This window comes from Malania oleifera, chromosome 7, assembly GCF_029873635.1.
Source record: "Malania oleifera isolate guangnan ecotype guangnan chromosome 7, ASM2987363v1, whole genome shotgun sequence".
NCBI classification, from domain to species: domain Eukaryota; kingdom Viridiplantae; phylum Streptophyta; class Magnoliopsida; order Santalales; family Ximeniaceae; genus Malania; species Malania oleifera.
This window is the reverse complement of record NC_080423.1, coordinates 48,502,518-48,524,227: the sequence shown is the minus strand read 5'-3', so window position 1 is coordinate 48,524,227 and position 21,710 is coordinate 48,502,518.

The window sequence follows — 21,710 nt, the reverse complement described above, 5'->3', positions numbered from 1 at the left end:
TAGAAAATAAGATGTTTAAGAACTTGCTCCTCAAAGAGCTAATTAGTAAAAATTTGAAATACTTACACACTTCAGCAAATTCAGAATATGAATTTCAGAATGAAGCTCTTAGAAACTTATCACCATAAGTATCTTTCAAAAAATGAAAGAATCAACAACTCGATGCTCAAACAAAGTGAGAGATTCAACAAAACTTCTCTTAACTTCGAGCAAGGATGAGAGCAATTGAAGCACTTTCAAAATTTCAGAATGAGAGAGTATGACAGCAGAATATGATTTCTTAATGATCTTGGTGTGTTAAAATCAATGTATCTTGGGGGTATTTATAGATGTAGAAAACTTTCTTACTTGTTCCCCAAGAATACTCAAAGTTGTTTCCATATATTAAACTTATTTGAGTTTTCAAATATTTGAATTGCAAAAATTATATCCACTGGAAATCAAAAAAATGTCATGAGGCAAACGACTGTGAAGTCTTGGCAGTCGTCTGTCCATTTAATATAGCTATAAAAACATAGGCAGAAAGGTGGCAGTCGTCTGTCCCTTGAGTGGTAGTTGTCTGTCACTAGAATATGAGGTGGCAGTCATCTGTCCATGAGTAATTTTAAGTTTTTCAATGACACAAAAGGTGGACAGTCATCAAGTGAACCATTCACAGACTTCTCACTTTACACTGGTAGTCGTCTGTTAGAGCCTTGACAGCCGTCTGTCAGGCTTCTATGTTTATGTTTTAAGCCTTGTTAATTTGGCCAATCGTCAGTCTATTAACAGACAGTCGTCTGTCCACTGACTATTTTTCTTTTCTAGTCAATTTTTGATTTCTCTCTCATTGTTGATTAGAATATAGATTTGTTTTAATTTTAAAAACATGTTCCAAGTTTTTATCTTAAGGTCTCTAAGTCTCTTTGCCTAATGAGGTTCAAAATGTAAACTTCTTATTTGAATAAACTTAAAGTACTTACAAAGACTTGTCCTAAATACTTAAAAATTCTTCTTTGCTCTGAACTTTCTTTGTTGCTAGTCCTTGATCTTTTAGAATTATCTGAGCTTTCATCTCTTTCCATCCTTTTGATATTTTGTCATTGATTCAAACTTTGAGCTCTCATGTTAATGCAGTCACTTTCTTAGCCCTATTATGCTCATTAAGTCTCTCATTTATGGCTAATTCATAGGTGATCAGAGTCATGGCCTTAAGGTTTCTACCCTCAGTAATGGTCATAGCCTTGGCTTCGCAATCAAGAGGTAGGCCTCTAAGGATCTTCCTAATCATCTCATATGTGGGATAGGTCTTTTCTAATGCATGCAGTGAGTTTAGGATGTGTGTGAATCTGGTGTACATGCTCTGAATGGACTCACCTACATTCATCCTAAAGGCCTCATACTCACTAGTCAACATATCTATCCTATTGTCTTTCACATCTCTAGTACCCTCATATGTGACCTCTAGCTTATCCCATATTTCTTTTGCAGTAGAACATGCCATAATTCTGTTAAATTCATTTACATCAAGACTACAGTACAAAATATTCATGGCTATGGCATTTAGATTAACAGCTTTCATATCATCATTATTATATTCTTCTTCAGTCTTAGGAACTCTAGTCATGCCCTCAATTTTCATAGGGACATAATTTCCTTTAGATACCATCCTCCACACCTTCCAATCAGTATTCTGAAGGTAGATGTGCATCCTCTGTTTCCAGAAGATTTAATTAACACCACTAAAAACAGGAGGTCGTGTGGAAGATGGTCCGTCAGGGAAACGGGTCACAGAGCTATGAGCCATAAGTAATCTTTTTGCAAAATAACAGCTAGTCTATGTAATGTGACTCTGATACCAATTGTTAGCTTTACAGTGATCCCAAGAGGGGGTGTGAATTGGTACTTTTAAATTTTAAGCACTAGGTCAATCTCCAAATAGCAGTATTTTCACAACCCTATGGTCAATCTAGTGCAGTATTGTAAATCATTTGTAATATGTACCAGTAATTAAATAAAGCAATCTATTTAACAACACAAGCACCAGAAAGGAGTAAAGTAAGAGTGACACGCAGAAATGTTATCGAGGTTCGGCCAATTGCCTACATCCCCGCCTTGGCTAACAAGCACAATGATTACCACTATAATTGCTTACTTAAGTGGGTGGAGCGGCACCTATACAAATCAAGTCAATTAGCATAGGGTTGACCTCAACCCTTACAACCAATCCTTACTAGGATGGATTACCGCCCCTTCAGGCCACACCTAGAAATACAACTGTATTCTATCAAATAGATGGTACAGAAATAGTGCTCTCACGTAAAGCTGATATGTACCCAAATACGCACATTCACATACACATCAATAGCATGGATATAGTGTAAGCTTAGTGACGCAGGTTTTGTGCAATCAACACTCAAATCAATATAGTCAGTATGATGCTAAAGAGTATTTAACAAAAGCAATATCTTGGAAGAAAAGAAAAGTATTTCAATAGCAGATTAATATTCCAAGTATACAAATCAGATAATCGAACTAGTTCAAAGAGAGTTTTCCTCAATGAAAGATGCACAAAACTAGTTTGAAAATACTTGCTTGTTTGAAAAATCTTTGCACAAAAAAAATCAAGCTATTAGGCACTTGCAACAAATATGCAAATATCCTAAGCTTACTTGGTTTATCCCCACACAAGATTTATAATGAGCAAATCTGTAGGATAAACCTAAGCTAAAACTCCCCAGAAGAAATATAGCAATCAATCACTCAAATGGGAATTTCTAGCAAACTATAGCAATCTTAGGCACTCTAGAGATGTTCACACAATCATAGAAGATATCAAATGAATGGAGATTTGAGAGTATTTGGCCAAAAGATGTATTTTCAAAAGAGAGGATATCTTGGCTAATTTGTTTCCTAATCTTGTATTAATCTTGCAAATGAACTCATATTTATAGCTAGGGGTAAAAATATAACCGGTTGGGACATGATGGGAATAATTAAAAAGGTACCAAAAGGTTAAAATACAATAAGCCCAAATTAACCCTATTTAACCGCGGTTAAATTAATTTTAACCGGCTGGGGTTTGGGTGGCTGAACCTAGGTTTGGTCGCCCAACAAGACTCAGTAATAAATTTTATTAAACTTAGTTCGGTCGCCCGGTTTCATGTTTGGAGACTTGAATTAAAGTCAGTAGCATTGCTTCGTGACTTCAGGTGTCCGGTCCTGTATTCAGTGGCCCGAATCCAGGTGTTTGGTCGCCTGGAGTTCTTTTTGAACTAAAATGATCAGTCGCCCGAGTTGGTGGACCATCTCTTTCAAGGGGTTCGGGTGCCTGTGGATGGTGTGTGTATTTATGGATTGGTCTCCCGAGAGCCTAGTCAACTTGTTGAATTGTCAACAGTCAGGCACTCGAGGAGTTTTGAACTCTAGGGGTTCGTTCGCCCGAGATGTCTCAAGTTGCTTAGAAATGTTCAATTCAAGCACAATTTTAACATTCCTATATATTATATGCTATGTGTGTGAGTGTTGGGACCTAGAATCTTACTATGGTCTTATTGAGCTTACCATATATCCTATATGCATGATGTGCACGTAAGGTAAATACAGACCAGATCCAAAGTTACTATTACAGTCCCATATTACACATATTGAATTTACAATTACAAATTTAAAGGTCTTCAGGGTCTTCTAGTTGCTTTAAGTGTCCTTCATTGGGATATTCCTTTAGACCTGCACAAACACTTGACATTTATCAAAAACCTCAGTAATTATCATTATCAAAACTGGGTGTGACCTATAAGGTCAACAATATACTAGTCGACGAGTCCCCTGTTCTCGTCGACGAGTCACTTTGTTTTACTTCTCAAAATGGTCTCTAAAAGTACTAGGACAAGTTCAAATAAAGTGTGATTGTTCTAATCAAATTCCAACCTTGTCCAAAAGTAATTTTGACCAAGTATAAGATGTCTTGATTGTTAAACCATGTTTGAAATCTCGTTTTGACATCTTATGCAATTAGGTGACTCAGTATGCATGTGTAAACTCAGCTTAAATGTTTTAACCTAGTATGAACTAAATGCATATGCAATTTCTTAGCTCTTGTGAGATATTCTCGTACACATCATACGCACAAGAGTTACGTCATAATTCTTACCTCGCACACAACCCAACAAACATGTAAGAATACAAGCTTTCATATATGATCTAGTTGGTTGTGCTTTGGGTGTTTCATGTATGTGCTTTGGTTACGACCCTTGGCTCATTGCTTCTTTGATATAAGTCTGACCTTTATGCTTGCTTTGGTGTTCCACTAATGGATTGTAATCATCAAAAAAAGCTAGAATGAAGAACCATAGCCACTAGGGCTAACATTCTCTGCCTTTTTTATAATGGAAAACCATAGGTGTTCTTTTGAAATATTTTTCTTAAAAAAAATGTTCCCCCTCAAAATATGCATACATGTTTAAAAGAAAAATGCAAAAATTCCTCCCCTTTAATGCATGCACAATATGACCATCAAATCATATTTTGTTTTGGAAAAATCAAACAAAATTTCGAAAGCATGTCATCTGTAAATAGAGTATTTGTCCATAGAAATCATGCATACAAACCTGATTGATTTAAGTAGTTTAGTATACACAACATTTAAGCAATATTCCCAACCTAAATCAATATGTTCAACACAAGCATTTCAGTATGTCCAACACAAGCAATCAAGTTAAGCAATAACCATTAATCATCAGTTGAACAACGTGAAATCCATAACAAGTTGTTCTTCATTGGCATGTACTCATTAGCATGTATCATGCTTACAAAAGGGCTCATGCAAATTGAGCAAAGCTTCCCACCTTACAACTTTGTTTTTTTCTAACAAAGGGGGGAAATTATCTTCAAGAAATTTTGAAGGAACGATCTTACTATGAACGATATTCCACTCAGAAATATCGTTGTTGTAGCGGAATACAGCCTCAAAATACACAAATCGCCCACCTGTATCTCCAGTACCTTTGCATGCTTGCTTGAAGGAGGGGTTCTGAGAAGAACTTTCACTAATCTCTAGTTATCGGAAAGGGCTAACAACTTTTCTCTTTGATCGGGTTGCCATGAGGTCGTTTCGTCCTTATGGATTCAAGGGAGTGGGAGATTTGAACTCAAGAGATAATGGAGTGTGGAGTATTGAGTTTAGAGGGACGAAGGGAGGAAGAATCACGAGAGGGCTAGGGTTAGGGTTTGAAAGACTTCAGTTTTGGTGCACTGGAATTTAAATTGCCCCGTCATGACTCGTCGACGAGTGGCCCTTTACCGATCTTTGATGTGCAATATATGATAGTCAACAAGTGGCTCTTTAAAGGCTCGTCGATGAGTGTAGCTAAAATTGTTGCCTTGGAATTCAATTTTGAGCCACTTAATAACAAAATGATTTGGGTGTTTTAATCATAGGTCCTTTGAAGTGCACACACCCAACTCATGTCTAATTTTACTAAATCTTTCTTCGTTTAAGGGTTTTGTCAAAATATCGGCCAATTGATTTTCGGTATTTACGTATATTAATTCAATGTCCCTCTTTTGTATGTTGTCTCAAATAAAATGGTCTCAAATTTCAATGTGCTTAGTTCTAAAGTGCAGGCATGGATTTTTCAAGATGTTGATGGTACTAATATTGTCACAATGGATTTGTGTACCCTTTATTAAAATTTTGAAGCCCTTGAGTTTTTGCTTCATATACAACGCTTGAGTGCAACAACTACCGACTGCAGTATATTCATCCTCAGTGGTTGAAAAGGCAACTAAGGTTTGTTTCTTTCAAAACCATGAAATGAGGGAGTGTGCAATAAAGTGACATGATCTGCTAGTACTTTTTCTATCGATTTTGTACCCCCTATAATCAACATTTGAATAGCAGGTGAGATCAATGGAGCATTCTTAGGGTAAAAGAGCCCTAAGCCATTTGTTTCTGCTAGATACCTAAATATTCTCTTAATGGCTTTAAGATGTGACTCCTTGGGACATGATTTGAATCAAGCATAGAAGCAAACACTGAACATAATGTCTAGCATGCTAGAAGTGAGATATAGAAAACTACCAATCATCCCTCCATATAATTTTTGGTCAACATTCTTCCCTTTTTCATCACTATCAAGCTTTGATGTTATGCTCATAGCAGTTGCTTGGGTGTTTCCTATTTCAAGTCCAAATTTCTTGATCATGTCCTTGACATATTTGGCTTGATTAATGAATATTCCATTCTTCATTTGTTTTATTTGCAAGCCAAGGAAGAAGGTTAATTCACCCATCATACTCATCTCAAATTTTTCTTGAATAGTTCGGGAAAATTCTTTACACATATTTTCATTTGTAGTACCAAAAATGATATCATCTACATAAATCTGTATGACAAGCATATAATTTCCCTTATGTTTTAAGAATAAGGTAGTATCAAATTTTCCACTTATGCAACAATCTTCCCAAAGAAACTTACTTAAGCATTTATACCATGCCCTTGGTGCTTGCTTAAGCCCATATAGGGCTTTTGAGAGTTTAAATACATGTTCAGGGAAAGTATGACTCTAAAAAACTGGGGGTTATTTGACATAGACTTCTTCTTCTATGTATCCATTTAGAAAGGCACTCTTTACATCCACTTGAAATATTTTGAAGTCTTTGAAACATACAAAAGCAAGTAACATTCTAATAGCCTCATGTCTTTCCACAAGGGCATAAGTTTCATCGTAATCAATTCCTTCTTGTTGATTATACCCTTGTGCAACCAATCTTGCTTTGTTTCTCACAAAATTCTCATCTTCATCTTTCTTGTTCCTAAACACCCGTTTAGTTCCTTTTATCGTTGTGTTCTTAGGTTTAGGAACCAATTCTCATATTTTGTTTCTTTCAAATTTGTCAAGTTCTTCTTGCATGGCAATGATCCAATTTTTGTCATTTTCAGCCTCCTCAAATTTCTTAGGCTTTATTTGGGACACGAAGGCTATATGATTACATCCAGGTTTCTAAAAGTTTCCAAGCTAGAGGGAGTTCCTAATTTTCTTCTTCAGGTTTCATAGTTTCTTCCTGAGGTGATGAGTCTTGAAAATCATTTTTAATTTCTTGGGAACTTTCATCTTGTTCATTGTTTATTTTAAGTTGCTCAGGTTCCTTTTCAATTCTCATGGTAGTCACTTGATCATCCAAGTAAACTATTGCTTTCGGTGCATATGGGTTAGTTTCATAAAAAACAACATGCATTGACTCTTGAACAGTTTGGGTTATTTTATTAAACACTCTATAAGATTTACTATTCATTGCATACCCTAGGAAAGTTCCTTCATTGGATTTTGAGTTAAATTTTGCTAAGTGGTCTCTATCATTTAAAATAAAGCATATGCGTCCAAAGACCTTGAAGTGTGAGATGTTTGTCTTTCTACCCTTCCATATCTCATATGGGGTTTTTCCTATTTTTGATCTAATAATGATACAGTTATTAACATAGCAAGTTGTACTAACGACTTCAGCCCAAAAATATTTTGGAAGATTATGTTCATTAAGCATTGTTCTAGCCATTTTATGGAGCATTCAGTTCTTTCTTTCAGCTACTCCATTTTGTTGTGGAGTTTTAGGTGCAGAGAAGTTATGTGAATAACCTTTTTCATTACAAAAATATTTTAATTCTTTATTTCAAAATTCTCTTCTCTTATCACTCCTAATGTGGACAATAGGCATACCATTTTCATTTTGTACTTTTTCCACAAAAGTGAATAAAAGCACTGCATGTGTCACTTTTGTTTGCAAGAAAAATAACCCACGAAACTCTTGAGAAACCATCAACAATAACAAATGCATACAATTTTCCATTTATGCTTGCAACATCATTTAGCCCAAATAGATCAAGGTGTATTAATTCTAAAGTTCTTAATGGGGAAATCATTTTCTTAGTTTTGAAAGATGATCTACTTTGTTTTCCATTTTGGCAAGCATCACATACTTTATCTTTAATATAGTTGTCTTAGGTAAACCATTCACTGGTTCTTTAGAAGATAATCTATGCAAAAGGTCCATGCTAGAGTGACCTAACCTCCTATGTCATAGCCAACTAGTTTCACTAGTTAGGGCTGTAACGACCCAAAGAATAATGGTATTTAAATAATAAAGAAAGGGAAATGGAAACCACAAACAGAAGGAGATAGTCGACGATGTTGCATTTTGGAAAGGATAATCCTGAGAGATTTTTTCAGCTCCTCATCGACGAATATAGGGGACTCATCGACGAGGGTATAATAGGAGCTCGTGGACGAGGATAGGATTCGTCAAAGAACTTTCTACAGGACTCGTCGACGGGGTGACGTGTCTCGTCAGCAAGAAAATACTGAGAGAGGTTTCGGGAGGTCTGAATTTCGTCAACAAGGAATGGGTTTCGTTGACGAAATTATTAAAGGACTCGTCGATGAGATAACGTGGCTCGTCGATGAATTTAGCCCTATAAATAGTGAAAAACTTGGATTTTTTATGGAGATCTTGCACATAAACCCTCTCTCTCTCTCTCTCTCTCTCTCTCTCTCTCTCATACTTCGATTCTTCCCCCTTCTCTCTTCGATTTTGAGCCGGATTTCCACCGGTTTGAGGATCTGAAGCCACCATGACGCTCCTGGGAAAGTTCTCTACAAGTCTGCCGGAGCGGATCGTCGGTGGGGCTGAGGTGGAAACCATCCCAAATCTAGGGTAAGGCTTTCTACTCAATTTTTGGTTAATTGACAGTTGTAGGAAGTGATACACGCGTAGAAATACTGAACTTTAGTTTTAGGAAATGCTATTTCTAGGGTGTTGGATGGGGAACCCTGTGGGTGCGGGACAGATTTTCTTAGGGGCTTTTCAGGAATCAGGTAAGGGGATAAATTAAGCTAGTTTTTTTTAGAAAATGTATGTATATATAGCATTTGATTTCAGGAAAGTAAATATGTTCATATATATGATTTATATTTGAGAAAATACTATTGAAAATGATGGTATGTTGAATATGTGGAAAACTTGTTAGTGTGGCATGAGTAGAAATTGTTATGAAATACTGTTTTCTAGAAATGTGATTATGATACTGATTTTTATAATGGAAAATCAGCGTACGGGCTGAAATTTTTGTATATGATTTGCCGACGTACGGGCCGAGCTATGTGTATGATTTGCCAACGTACGGGTTGAGCTATGTATATGATTTGTCGACGTACGGTATGTGCTATAGTAAAATGTGTAATATCGGCATACAAACCGATGATTTTCATGATATATGTATATATGCAAAATGATATGATTAATCTAATAATTAATTAGATGAGATATGCATGTATCACAGTTTCAGTATATGTTATATGATATCAGAACATGGTTGGCTTGGTCTAGGCTAGCACTTGCACGGTACCGTTGCTATGTGTCCATGGTCATCATGATCGTGATATCTGTGTTAATGCCGCTGTACGGAGTGATGTGAGATTGGATGGTCAATGTGGTTTTAAGAAGTGTGTGAGCACCCTTGGTGTACGGACGAGGTCAAGTAGACCCATCAGACTTACAGACTGTACTTTTGACTTGTTAGTGGTCGGCCAACCATTGTCAGGTCCCGCCTTCGGGCCACACAACCCAGTCATGTGGGGGTAATACATGACAACAGCCAGCTAACCTACTAGGAATGTTTTTGTATTATTATTATTATATGAGATGAAATATGTTTATGAAAATGCAGTATGTTCTGCCATGTTTTAATGATATATATGTTTTCCTATATTTGACAAAACAGTTACAGAATATGTTCTGTATGGTATATGTATAACACGGAATACTCATGTTGCCACACACTAGTATTTGTTTATTTCCCTTATTGAGAGGTGTCTCACCCCAAAATTTTATAAACTTTTCGGGAGAGCCAGATAGAAGAGCGGGAAAAGCCTCGCTGATCTAGTGTTGTTTGTCTGCCCTCTTTGAAGGGTAAGTTTTAGTAGGGATAGTTGGATTTTGTGGGAAATGTCCCTAGATTTTGTTTTTGGGATGTATATACTGAAATACAGTGGATATGGTGACTCTGCTATTTATGGTGATGTGATGGATGTTTTCGTATTTATAATATTGTGACTGTATGTTTCCTGCTGCTTAGGCTTCCGTTATGTGTTCTGATGTATCCCTGGTACCCATGGGTCCAGTTGGATTATGATCTGCTGAGTTGAGGATTGTGATTTTGTAATATGAAAAAAAAAATAATATGGAAATTAAGAAGGTCGTCACAATGGCCAAACATCTAATATCACAAGAATTAATATCATCAAATTCAATGATGTAGATATTTGATTCACACTTGCCTATTAAGATAGTATTTCCATTCAAGTCAATTATTAAGCATTGTGCGAATTTAAATAAGACATTTAGTCCTTTATCGCATAGCTAACTAACAATCAACAAGCTATGCTTAAGTGTATCTACAAGTGCAACATTATCTATAGAAAGAGATGAATTACCTATTTTACCTTTACCGATGATTCTTCCCTTGTCGTTGTCTCCAAATTTCACGAGCCCTTCTTTCTTGTAGAAAAGAAAAATGAATTTGATGGCATCTCTTGTCATGTGCCTTGAACACCCGCTGTTAAGGAACCACTTGTTCTTCATCGAATAGGTCTTCTTGCAAACCTTCAAATAGAGTTAGGTGATTTGCTTTGGTACCCAATTTTCCTTGGGTCCTACGGGATTAGATTTCTTGATCACTCATCCATACTTCATTACTTTTCCTCTATTTCCTCTAAAAGGACAAGTGAAGCATACATGACCCTTTCATTCACAATATTGGCAAGTTTTATTAGCATGCAAAGCATTTGGTTTGGGTGTTGGATTTTTTCTTGGTAACAAGTTTCTTTTGACACATAGATTTGTAAAACCAATAGATTTGGATGATGAAAAGGCATAACCTAAACCTTCTTTGAAAATCGCACATCTTTGAACCCCAAGTAATTTGTCAAAATTCTCCTTTCCATTGGTAAACTTGTAAATATTCTTGCTTTGGTCCTCAATTTTCATCTTCAAAGACAAGTTTTCATCAACACTTTCATCGACTTGACTTTTGAAATTTTTTATTTTATTTTGGAAAAACTCATTATCTATTCAAGAACTTTCATCAAGTTCTTCAATTTTTGTATTTAAAGATGCATTTTCTTCCTTTAAAGCTGAATAAAGACATACCTCTTTTCCCTTGCATTTTGAGTATGTTTCTTCAAGATGTTTATTTTTCCTTTTAGTTGCAATTAAATCATTATAAAGTTTTCTACAAGTTTCATTAAACTCATCATATGAACAAGAGTATTCGTCATCAGAATTTACCTCATCTTGCTTATCCACCACGAAGCAAAAGTTTACTTCTTCTTCTTCATTTTCTCCGTCGGTCGAGAGTCCATCAAGCTCGTCCCACTTCATTGTGTTCATGGCCTTATATTTCTTTTCATCCCCTTGTTGATTGTTGCCTTTTTTGAATTGGGGACATTCAGTTATACGATGTCTGGGCTTCTTGCAATTAAAGCACCTTATGCTTAATTCTCCTTTATCCTTTTTCTTACCGCCCTTTTTGTTCAATAAGAATCTTATGATTTTCCAAGTGATGGGAGCTATTTCTTCATCATTGTCGCTGTAGTAACCAGGAAAAAAAATTAATTATTATTATTAAACGATTAATTAATTAAACATTATTAAATTAATTAATTAAATAAACAAATAAAAGGAATAGTATGAAAGAAAAAAAATTGGAATGAAGATATATATATATATATATATATATATGTATATGTTAGTAAAGCTTCTTTAGAAGCGATTTGAATCCAATTGAAATTGGATTCTCAGAACCTCCCAAAATGCTCTTTCTACGTCCATCTATATCCTTTGTCCCTCCTCCTCTCTTACCTCATTTTTTCAGCAAATATTCGTCCAATCGAAAATCGAAAAGTCCTATAATAACCCCAAAAAATGATATAAAAGATTAGTGGAGTGATTCCAAAACAAAATTAATTAATTAATTAATTATTTATTTATTTATTTAATTAGGTAATTAATTAATCGGGTTTAAAAAAAAAAGAAAAAAATAATTAAAATTTATTTTTATTTTTATTAATAAAATATATTATTATTAATATTAATTAAATATATTATTATTATTATTATTATTATTAGATAACCTTACCTCGTGAAGCTTCCGCTTTAGGAGGCTTTCATAAGGGAAAAAAAAGAAGAAGGGGATCTAGAGAGATCCCTACGCAGACCCCCAATTTTCTCTCTCTCTCTCTCTCTCTCTGAATTCTCTCACTCTTTTCTCGTTCTCTCTCCCTCGCTCCTCGATTTCATGACGGATTTTCGCCCGATCGAAAACTGGAAGATACCGTTGGACTCCATTCTCCGCTGCCGTCATTTCTACCGGAGCGGATCGGTGGTAGGAGCGGCATAGGTGTATCTCCTAGGGTAAGCCAATTTCCCCTTTTTCTTTAATATCTTGCAAATTATAAGCCCAAACGATGAACGGACACCACCACAAGAATCTAGTAATGATTCTCTACAAGTCTAGTGGGACGAAATTCTCGTGGGGTTGTCGTGGGCAAAACCCCAAATTTGGGGTACGGGGGTTATTAAGGGGCATATTTTTAATTAATTAAGATTAATTTAGAAATGCTAAAATATTGAGCATCTAGGGTTGAAGTAGGATTTCTGAAATTTAGGACCTGAGTGAGCACTGCGGGTGTAATTTTGGGACCGCCAGGAAAAATTCATAAAATTAAGGGGGGCTGTTAAATGTTAGTTTAAATATTAATTTGAGGTATATGGAGCTTGGGGAAGGTTAGATGGGTATTATTTTGGAGAAATAGATTAATTAATTTGGGGAAAATGTAAATTGCAAGAGTAAAATTTTGGGCGCCAAGGGCATAGGATCTGGGTGTTAACGAGACTCTCAGTAAACCAGGTAAAGGAATAAATTATAGCAGTGCTTTTGAATTATTATTTGAATTAATATGTGAAAATGAGCATATGATATTTTGTCTGAAAATTATTATAATATAAGTATCAGATAAATTGTGTGCCATTTAAGTAATTTTAAATTGTGATATTTTGGAGTGTAAAATATAACAATGAGTAATTTCTGAGAAAATATTGAAATGAGAATTATTGATATGATTAGTGAAAATAATGAAATATGGTATTTATATGTGAGTAAAAATGTTTTACCTGAAAAATGAGATTCTGTGAAATACTGATATTAGAAAATAATGAAATGTGGTATTTATTTGTGAGTGGAAAATATTTGCATAAGAAATGAGTTTGTACAAATTACTGGCATGAGTATTTTGGGGAAATGTAAAAATACGTGAAATACGATATATATTATTACGAGATGATGAAATGTGCATAAAAAATGATGAGAATATTTATATTGAACTGAATTATGATATACTGGAATATGATTGATGAAATGTCAATACCACATAATGATTGTGGGTATGTGGTAGTAAACCCTATTGGATGGTTATGATATTGAGCATGGTACTGTTACTAGTGGTGTTAGTGCAACCACACGGACTCTTGGAGCGTGTGGCGTGACAGTCGATTGTGCCATTTTGTAGGGTTATTGCGCCCCCTGAGTCCAAATCAGGGTTATAGGTCGGCCAGTCGTACTACAGACGTGATATGTGATATGATACTTCGATCTAACCAGGTCAGCCAACCGCGGTAAGATTCAGCCTTGGGCCGCACAACCTTGACCATGGGGGGAAGCATGACGTGGATAGAAAGATCCTCAGGGTGGCCATGAGTTACAGACGCGATGTTGATATTTGATACCGAGGATACTCATGAGCCGGAAAGTAAAATGGAAACAAAAAGTGAAAGAATGATAAAATTGGCTAAAATGAGAAATGAAAGAAAGAATAGAAATTGAGAAATAAAGAATGATATAATTGAGAAATGGAACTGTGTGAGTTAATAATATAAATAATTAAGGCGAAGTGAAACGCTTCACCTAAGGGCTTACTAGGTAAGGTGAGTGCCCTGATAGGTATCATATGTGGCCATATCTGGCTACATAACGTGTTAGGGCAGAGGGAAGCTACCTGTATGGGCAGTTAACCTTCCCTATTCTCAGGAACTTTGCGATAAATATGTGTTGGAAATTATTGAATTCAAGAAATGGTTTTAAATCTTATAAAAGCTTGTGTTGTATATCTATATGATTATGAGAATGTGTATATTAGTGTATTTTCTCAGATGAAATGATGGTTTGAAAAGTAAAGTGTACTATAATTGAACTCATAACATCACACACTGTAAATAATTTATTCCTTCTTACTGAGATGTGTCTCACCCAAATTATCTAAATTTTTCAGGGAACAGGGATAGACCAGGTGATAGAGCTCTGTGATCATAGGGAGCTCGGACCCTGACGCACAGGGTGAGTTATTGGATTAGAGGGTGTGTAATTCCCCTAATGTTAAGTAGTTTTTGAGTTTGTGATAATGATGTATATGTGTGTATGTAGATACTCTTGGTATTGTATTTTGAATGATATAAATACACTGTCTTCTGCTGTTAGGTTTTATAAATAAAATGACTTTTTACCCGGTACCCAATACGGGTAGGGTCGTACGAATGGTAGTAGGGATGTTGACGTGGCCGATTTGTGAATGTTATGGATGACGTGTAATTATTTATTTATTATTGTTTATGAAAAAAATTGTACGAAAATCGGGGCGTCACAACCCCGGGGCTTCATTCTCCGTCACCGACATTTCTACCAGAGCGTATTTGTTGTAGGATCGACATAGGTACCACTCCTGAGGTAACGTAACCTCTCCCCATTTCTTTAATATTTCCTTAAATCTTCAGCTAAATTGATGATCGGCCACCACCATGGGGTCCTAGTTTCGATCATCGACATTTTGGCTGGAGCAAATTTTCAATTTAGGGGTTCTAGGCACCACTCCAAAGCGAGAGTGGGATTTAGGGAATTAAGCAAATTGGTTATTTTTGGGAGTTCAATTTTTTACTTGGAATTTATGGACCTAGGAAATTTTAAAATAGTTTTTTATTTGAGATTAAATTGATTAAACTAGGGTTATTGAATTCAGGGTTCGGGTGAGTGCTGCGGGTATAATTTCAAGATCCCTGCGAGCGTAGTTCAGGAAACCAGGTAAGGGAATAGATTAAGGTAGTTATTTTTAGAAATTTATTTATTGAATATGCAATATTTAATTTTGGGAATATATTTATGAATTAATTAGTTTTGGAAAATACTGGTGTTGAACTGAGTAAAACATGATTTAATATTTAATATTATTTCGTTAGTAAAATATGTCATTTTTAGGACGGATAATACGACATAGTAATACACTCACTTGTGTGGCATGAGTATAAATGATTTTACTATAGATTTGTAATATGTCAACGTGTTTTATATTTTTACGGAATAAGCATAATGTGACAGTAGTTTTAAAGTTAATGATTCAGTATAGAAATTAAGATATTTTCTAGCATATTATGATAATATAACCGGCGCAGATGTCGAGATATGTTAGTCGACATAGATGCCAAGATATGATAGCCGGCACAGATGCCGAGATATAATAGCCAGCGTAGATGCCGAGATCATTTTTATTATGATGATATGATTCAGAAATTATGAAATAATGATTTTATTCAGAGTTATGTAAAGCAAGATTTTATTTTAGGAATATGAAAAGTTTATTTATGAATAGAAATATATATATATATATATATATATTATGTGAAATGTATAATATAGCATTAGAACCCAGATGGTTACTTACGTTAAGAGCACGATACCTTTGCTAGCTAGTTAGATCGGTGTAGTAGGTATACCCACTGAGTGCCGACCCTAGTGGTTTTAACGGTGTAGTAGGTTGGGCAGACCAGATTGGGTATAGCTGACAGTGTAACCACACTATTCAAGAAGTCTGGGTCAGTGGCTAATTAGCTCGGAAGTGTAGGCAGTGTAGTAGGATACCCACTATGTTACTGACCCGTGAAGTGTATAGTAGGATGGGCAGGTTAGGTTGGGTGGGCAATTGTGCATAGTATGTTATGTTTGACTTAACCTGGTAGGCCAGTCAGGTTAGGTCCAGCCTTTGGGCTGCACAACCTAGATCATAAGGGGTGGAATCATGATACACAGACATCCAGGGTATAATTTTAGTAATATGCAGATTTAGCAGATGATTTCAATGTTATGTAAATTCATTATGATTATGTTTATAAACACAAATTTTTTGTGTATTATTAGCTACAACATAAGTTATACTGCAATTAAATTATTTGTAGTATATGTGAATAATATGACAAACTCATGTTGCAACACACTGGTATTAGTCTATTTCCCTTACTGAGAGGTGTCTCACCCTAACATTACAAACATTTCAGGAAATCCCAACAGAAGAGTGAAACGAGCTCCGTGACTGAGGAGTTTGTTGGTTTTACCCAATAGCTAGGTAAGTAGATGAGTCGGGGACATGATGGATTTTTGGGTTTTATATGTTTATATGTAGAAATAGTGAAACTCTGGTTATTGTATATAAGTAAAGTGTATTTTTGTTCCACTGCTTAGGTAATATGTATGCATAAACTGGTAAATCCTCGGTACCTGTGGGTCTGGGTTGACTTTGATTGTGTATTATGGTATCAAAGTATCATCAGAGTAATAATATAATAATATGTTATGGGGAAAAATGGTTCTAAAATCAAGGCATTACATTTTGGTATCAGAGTCAAGTTTGCTAGGTTTTGTAGACTTTAGTGTGCAGTGGATACAATACCAAAGTTTAGGGATAGATCAGAAATTTAGTAAGTCAATACTGGGGAAATTAAGATGAGTATTTAGGGTTTTTTTTAGTGATCAAGAAGCAAAATTTACATAGTGGTTTCTGTGTTTTTCCTAAAGTGATGATTTCAAGAAAGTCATAGTAAACTATTATCGGGTTGTGTTTCTCAATTGCTGGACTGAATCTTAAATTGGGAATAAGGATGTTTGGTTAATTGAAAATATGAGATTTTAGTTAGATAAATATGTTAGTTATGTTATGCAGAGAGAGTCCTTAGACTATGATTATTTTCTTTTCAGAATGGGCCCTAGGAACAACAACATGAATGCTAAAAGTAGTGGCAACGTAGGGGCTTTCAGTGTGAGTGGCAGTGACTCTAAACATATGCTGCATAATGTAGGCCAACATGTTAGGGCAGGTATTGTGTGGAACTTTAAGGGACAGAACTACTGACTAGTTAACACGGGCTGCTCTATTGAGCAATTTACTAGTTGGAATCCGCCGACTTTTATAGGAGAAGTTGATGCAATCGTTGTGAAGGAATGGATCCATGATATGGAGTATATTTTGGCAAGTTTCCACTGTGCAGATGACCAGAAGGTTTTATATGCTGTTTTCAAAATGAGTGGGGAGACCAAGCATTGGTGGATGTTAGTGAAGTTACTCGAATAACAGAGGCTAGATTCAACAACCTTGACATGGAACCATTTTAAAAAAAAATTTCTATGATCGATACATACACTCTCCCACTAGAGATGCCCAGGCAGAGGAGTTTATGAAATTGAACTAAAGGAAGAGACTTTTGCCTCTTGGATTTCAGACAAGTACCAGTCAGGGGCCTTGGAGAAGGTATGGGACAATAGAGATCAGAGATAGGGAATAGGAGTTCTGGCTGAATAGGGTAATCCATCGCGCACTCCTTGCCTGAGGTGTTACCAAAGACATTCAAGAGAATACTGAGTAGGGAGGAATGTTTGCTACCGATGTGGTGGACCGGGTCATATAGCACAGAACTATCATATGTAGTCTAGTACTACTATTACTCCCAAACCATTTGATGGGAATATCTAGGCACCCAAGGGTGGCAGCCAGTAGAGGAACATAGCTCCGACGAGGGTCTATGCGTTTACGTCGGGAGATGCTAAGGCTACAAGTGACGTCGTGATAGGTATGATTATTTCTTTATCATATAAAGCTATTGTTTTATTTAAATCAGGTACCACCCATTCATTAGTGTCATTGGGATATCTTAAAACAATTGGAGTTGAGACACAGTTGTTAGAAACTAATTTGTTAGTAGACACGCCAACTAGATCGGTAGTGAGATGTGGAAGGGTACTTAAAAACTATATAGTGGGCATTCAGGAAAGAATATTACCAGCCGATCTTGTAGTGTTAGACATGTAAGGATTCGATATAATATTGGGTATAGACTGACTGACAGCTAACTACGCTAGTATAGACTGTTATTAGAAAGCGGTAGTGTTCAGACCTCCAAGAGGACAGGGGTATAGATTTGTGGGGTCATGGATGCGCACCCCACCACAGTTGTTATCCGCCATTCAGGCAAGGAGGTTGTTGTTAGAGGGTTGCCATGGATATTTGGCTTGTGTGAAGGAAATATCATAAGGGAAAATTGAGGATATTCCGGTAGTGAAGGATTTTCCTTATGTATTTCCTGAGAATTTGTCGGGACTACCTCCTGATCGTGAGGTAAAATTTGTTATTGATTTAGTTCTGAGGACAACGCCGATTTCGAAGGCGCCATGGAGAATGGCACCGGTATACTTAAAAGAGTTAAAGGAACATTTGTAGGAACTATTAGATAAGGGGTTTATTCGGCACAGCGTGTCGCCCTAGGGAGCACTAATATTTGTTTAGGGAAAAGAAATATGGGTTGATAGGAGTGTGCATCGGTTACATATATTCATATTTTCATAAGTCGACCATAATAGTGGGGGCAGTGTAATCCTAAAACTAAGATGCCTATAAGAATGTAAGATACTAAGTGGGCAACAAATGAACTCTTATGTTCTGTGGAAATTCTTAATTCCCTCGGAAGTAGGGACAACACCATAATCTGAAACCAACCATGGGAACAAGATGCCATAGGCATCACATTGCCAAGTCTTCCAAAGGATCCTGTGAATCAAATAAAACATAACTAAATCATCTCTATCAACTTACCTAGAAGAAAGATCATAATGATACTCGTATATTTAACAATATGCTATCCTGAAGGAAAACCATGTATGCTAGGATTTGGAGTTTTATTTTTTTGCTCTATCCATGTGAATCCTACTTGGCAATGAGACACCAATTTAATCACTTAGGCATTAGCTCGGTTGGGATTTAACTTGTATACTGCTTCATGTGAAATATTCTGTGGTTATCTTTAGTTGGTTATGGCTTTTAAAGCCATCTTCAGAATCTAATCCTCCTCCATTAGCAACTCTCTAATACAAATAAATGTCACCCTTTCCTTCCTAGTCCATTTCACACAAGATTTATGCTGTCGGACAATGTCTGATCACTGATCATAGCTGACTTAACAACTTCATTAGTATTGTATTTTGTACCAAAACCCGAGACACATGTTTATCGCATATTTTTCCAACCATTGGAGCTAGATCAGGGTTGGCTTTGGTCAGTGTACCAGGACTGAGACTTACCATAATTGTCGTCCATGTATTTCATTGAGGATATCTTCCAACTATATTTTGATATTCAACATTTTCCAACATAGGTTGGAAGTGGAATCTTAAAATTTTTTGAAGCAAGAAAAAAAAATTTAAAAACCAAATTTCGTAGGAAAATAATACTTTGCCCTGATTTAAAAGTGTAAGCCTGTGTATTAGTTTGATATTGAAAAGGAATTGGATTATTAGAATTCCAAGGAATGTTTGGAAGTTCATATAATTTTTACTTAAAAGAATCACAAGTTATGATGAGAGTGTGAAGTGCCTTTTATACATTTGATCTAACAAACTAATGATTACACATCCTAGTCTAGGATGTCTCAGCAGGTATAGTTCTTGATGAGTATGATTTGGAGGCTTCTAGTGAGGAGGATGTTGACTTTTTGAGTCTGATCCTTGTTTTGATGCTGACAAAGCACAAGTATGTCATGTGTGCATTTAGTGTTTTTGAACAGGTTCATGATTCAGCACACACATAAGGTAAAGTACATGGAAGCATAGAGGAATATAAAGATCATATTATCTGGCGTATTCCATGAATACTGAAGAGTAAAAGATGAAGACGTTCATTTTAATTTTTATATGCATTTAACTTTTCTATTTTGGTCTGTAATAATGCATATATCTTGCATGATATGTTTTAAATGCTCAAATGACCATAGTTTTACCATAGGGAGCCAAATGATCGTATGGTAGTTGACCGACGCCAGATTTTTTAGGGTATATGCTCAAAAGACTTAGAATGACCTTAGGGCTCATAATTATGCATGAAAAAAATTCCCTTTTGACTTAGAACTTCTTATCACGTGATTAGGGACATTGCATAAGAGGAAAAGGACTGAAATGCCCAAATTTGCATGTTCAATCGACCAAACCCTAGCACTAAAGGCCCTTCCGTCGACCAAACCTCCTTTGGGTCAATAGTTTGACCCTTCGATTGACAGACCAGAAATGTAAAGCAACGCCCTAGTCGACTGAACAACCAAGTTTGAAAGAACTTGGTTGATCGAAGCTCATAAATTTCAGTCAACCGAACCGGGGAGGTTTTGAAATCACCTTAAGAATGGTCGACCGAACACTCAGTTCAAATTCATCATAGTCAACCGAACTTGGCACCATGATCATCCGAGCCACAAAAGTGGTCAACCAAACCTCTCGGGTTGGGGTGTTTTTAATGCTAAAATGGGTTTAAAATTTAATTAAACTTTTCTAATAATACCCAACATGTCCCCAACGGTCAAAAATTTCCCCGAGTCTATATATACCCTTTTCATAACTCAAATTAGTAATTTTGATTAACTTTAAAAACGTCTCAAATTATCTCTTAATCAATGTTCCCCCAAACTGATTTCATTGCAAAAAAATTTTCCTTGGGATAAATTTTTACACTCTCCAACTCTCTTTTATTTATTTCTTGAAAATCATTTTTATAAGAGAGCGTTTGTTTGGGCTTTTGTTTTTTATTGTATTTATTGCAAAAAACATTTTCTAGGTATAAATCCTACTTCTCCAAGCATCTAATATTGCAAATCTTTCTTGGAGAAATTTTTTATGGCACTTTGATCTTTGAGGTTTTTAATGCGTATTTCTGACATCAAAATGTCTTTGAATGCACACCCTAGGTTTTCCTATACACTTTATTGAAAAATATTTTTTTTTTAAGAAAATCTTAGGGTTTAAATTTATTTACACCCTTTCTCCACTAAGCATTATTTTATATCATTGGAGTGTGTATTTTTTATGAGCTAAATGTGTACATTTCATCTTGTATTTAGAAGCATTGTACTATGTACAAAAAATATTTTTTTATTGTACTGGTTGGGTTTAGCCCATTAATTGAACTGGGGAGTCTCAGCCCCATAAATGAGATCGGTTCGGTTCAACCCGAAACTTGAACTGTGGAGTCTCAGCCCCATAAGTGAGACAAGTTCAGCTTAGCCTAGTAATTGAACTGGGGTTTTCCTCACCTCGTAAGGAGAGGATGTAAACGATTTCTGCTCCACTCGGTTAAGTGAGCAGGTTTAGTGGAATCCTTGGGGGTATGCCCAAGTCGGGGACGTAGGCTGGTTTGGCCGAACCTCGATAACAAATCTTGTATCTCTCTCTCCCTATCTTATTTAAATTATGGCACTTTAAATTCTGTATGTGTATGCCTATTTATTTGCTGTTATATTTAGTTGCATGCACACATTTTGTAACGACCCGA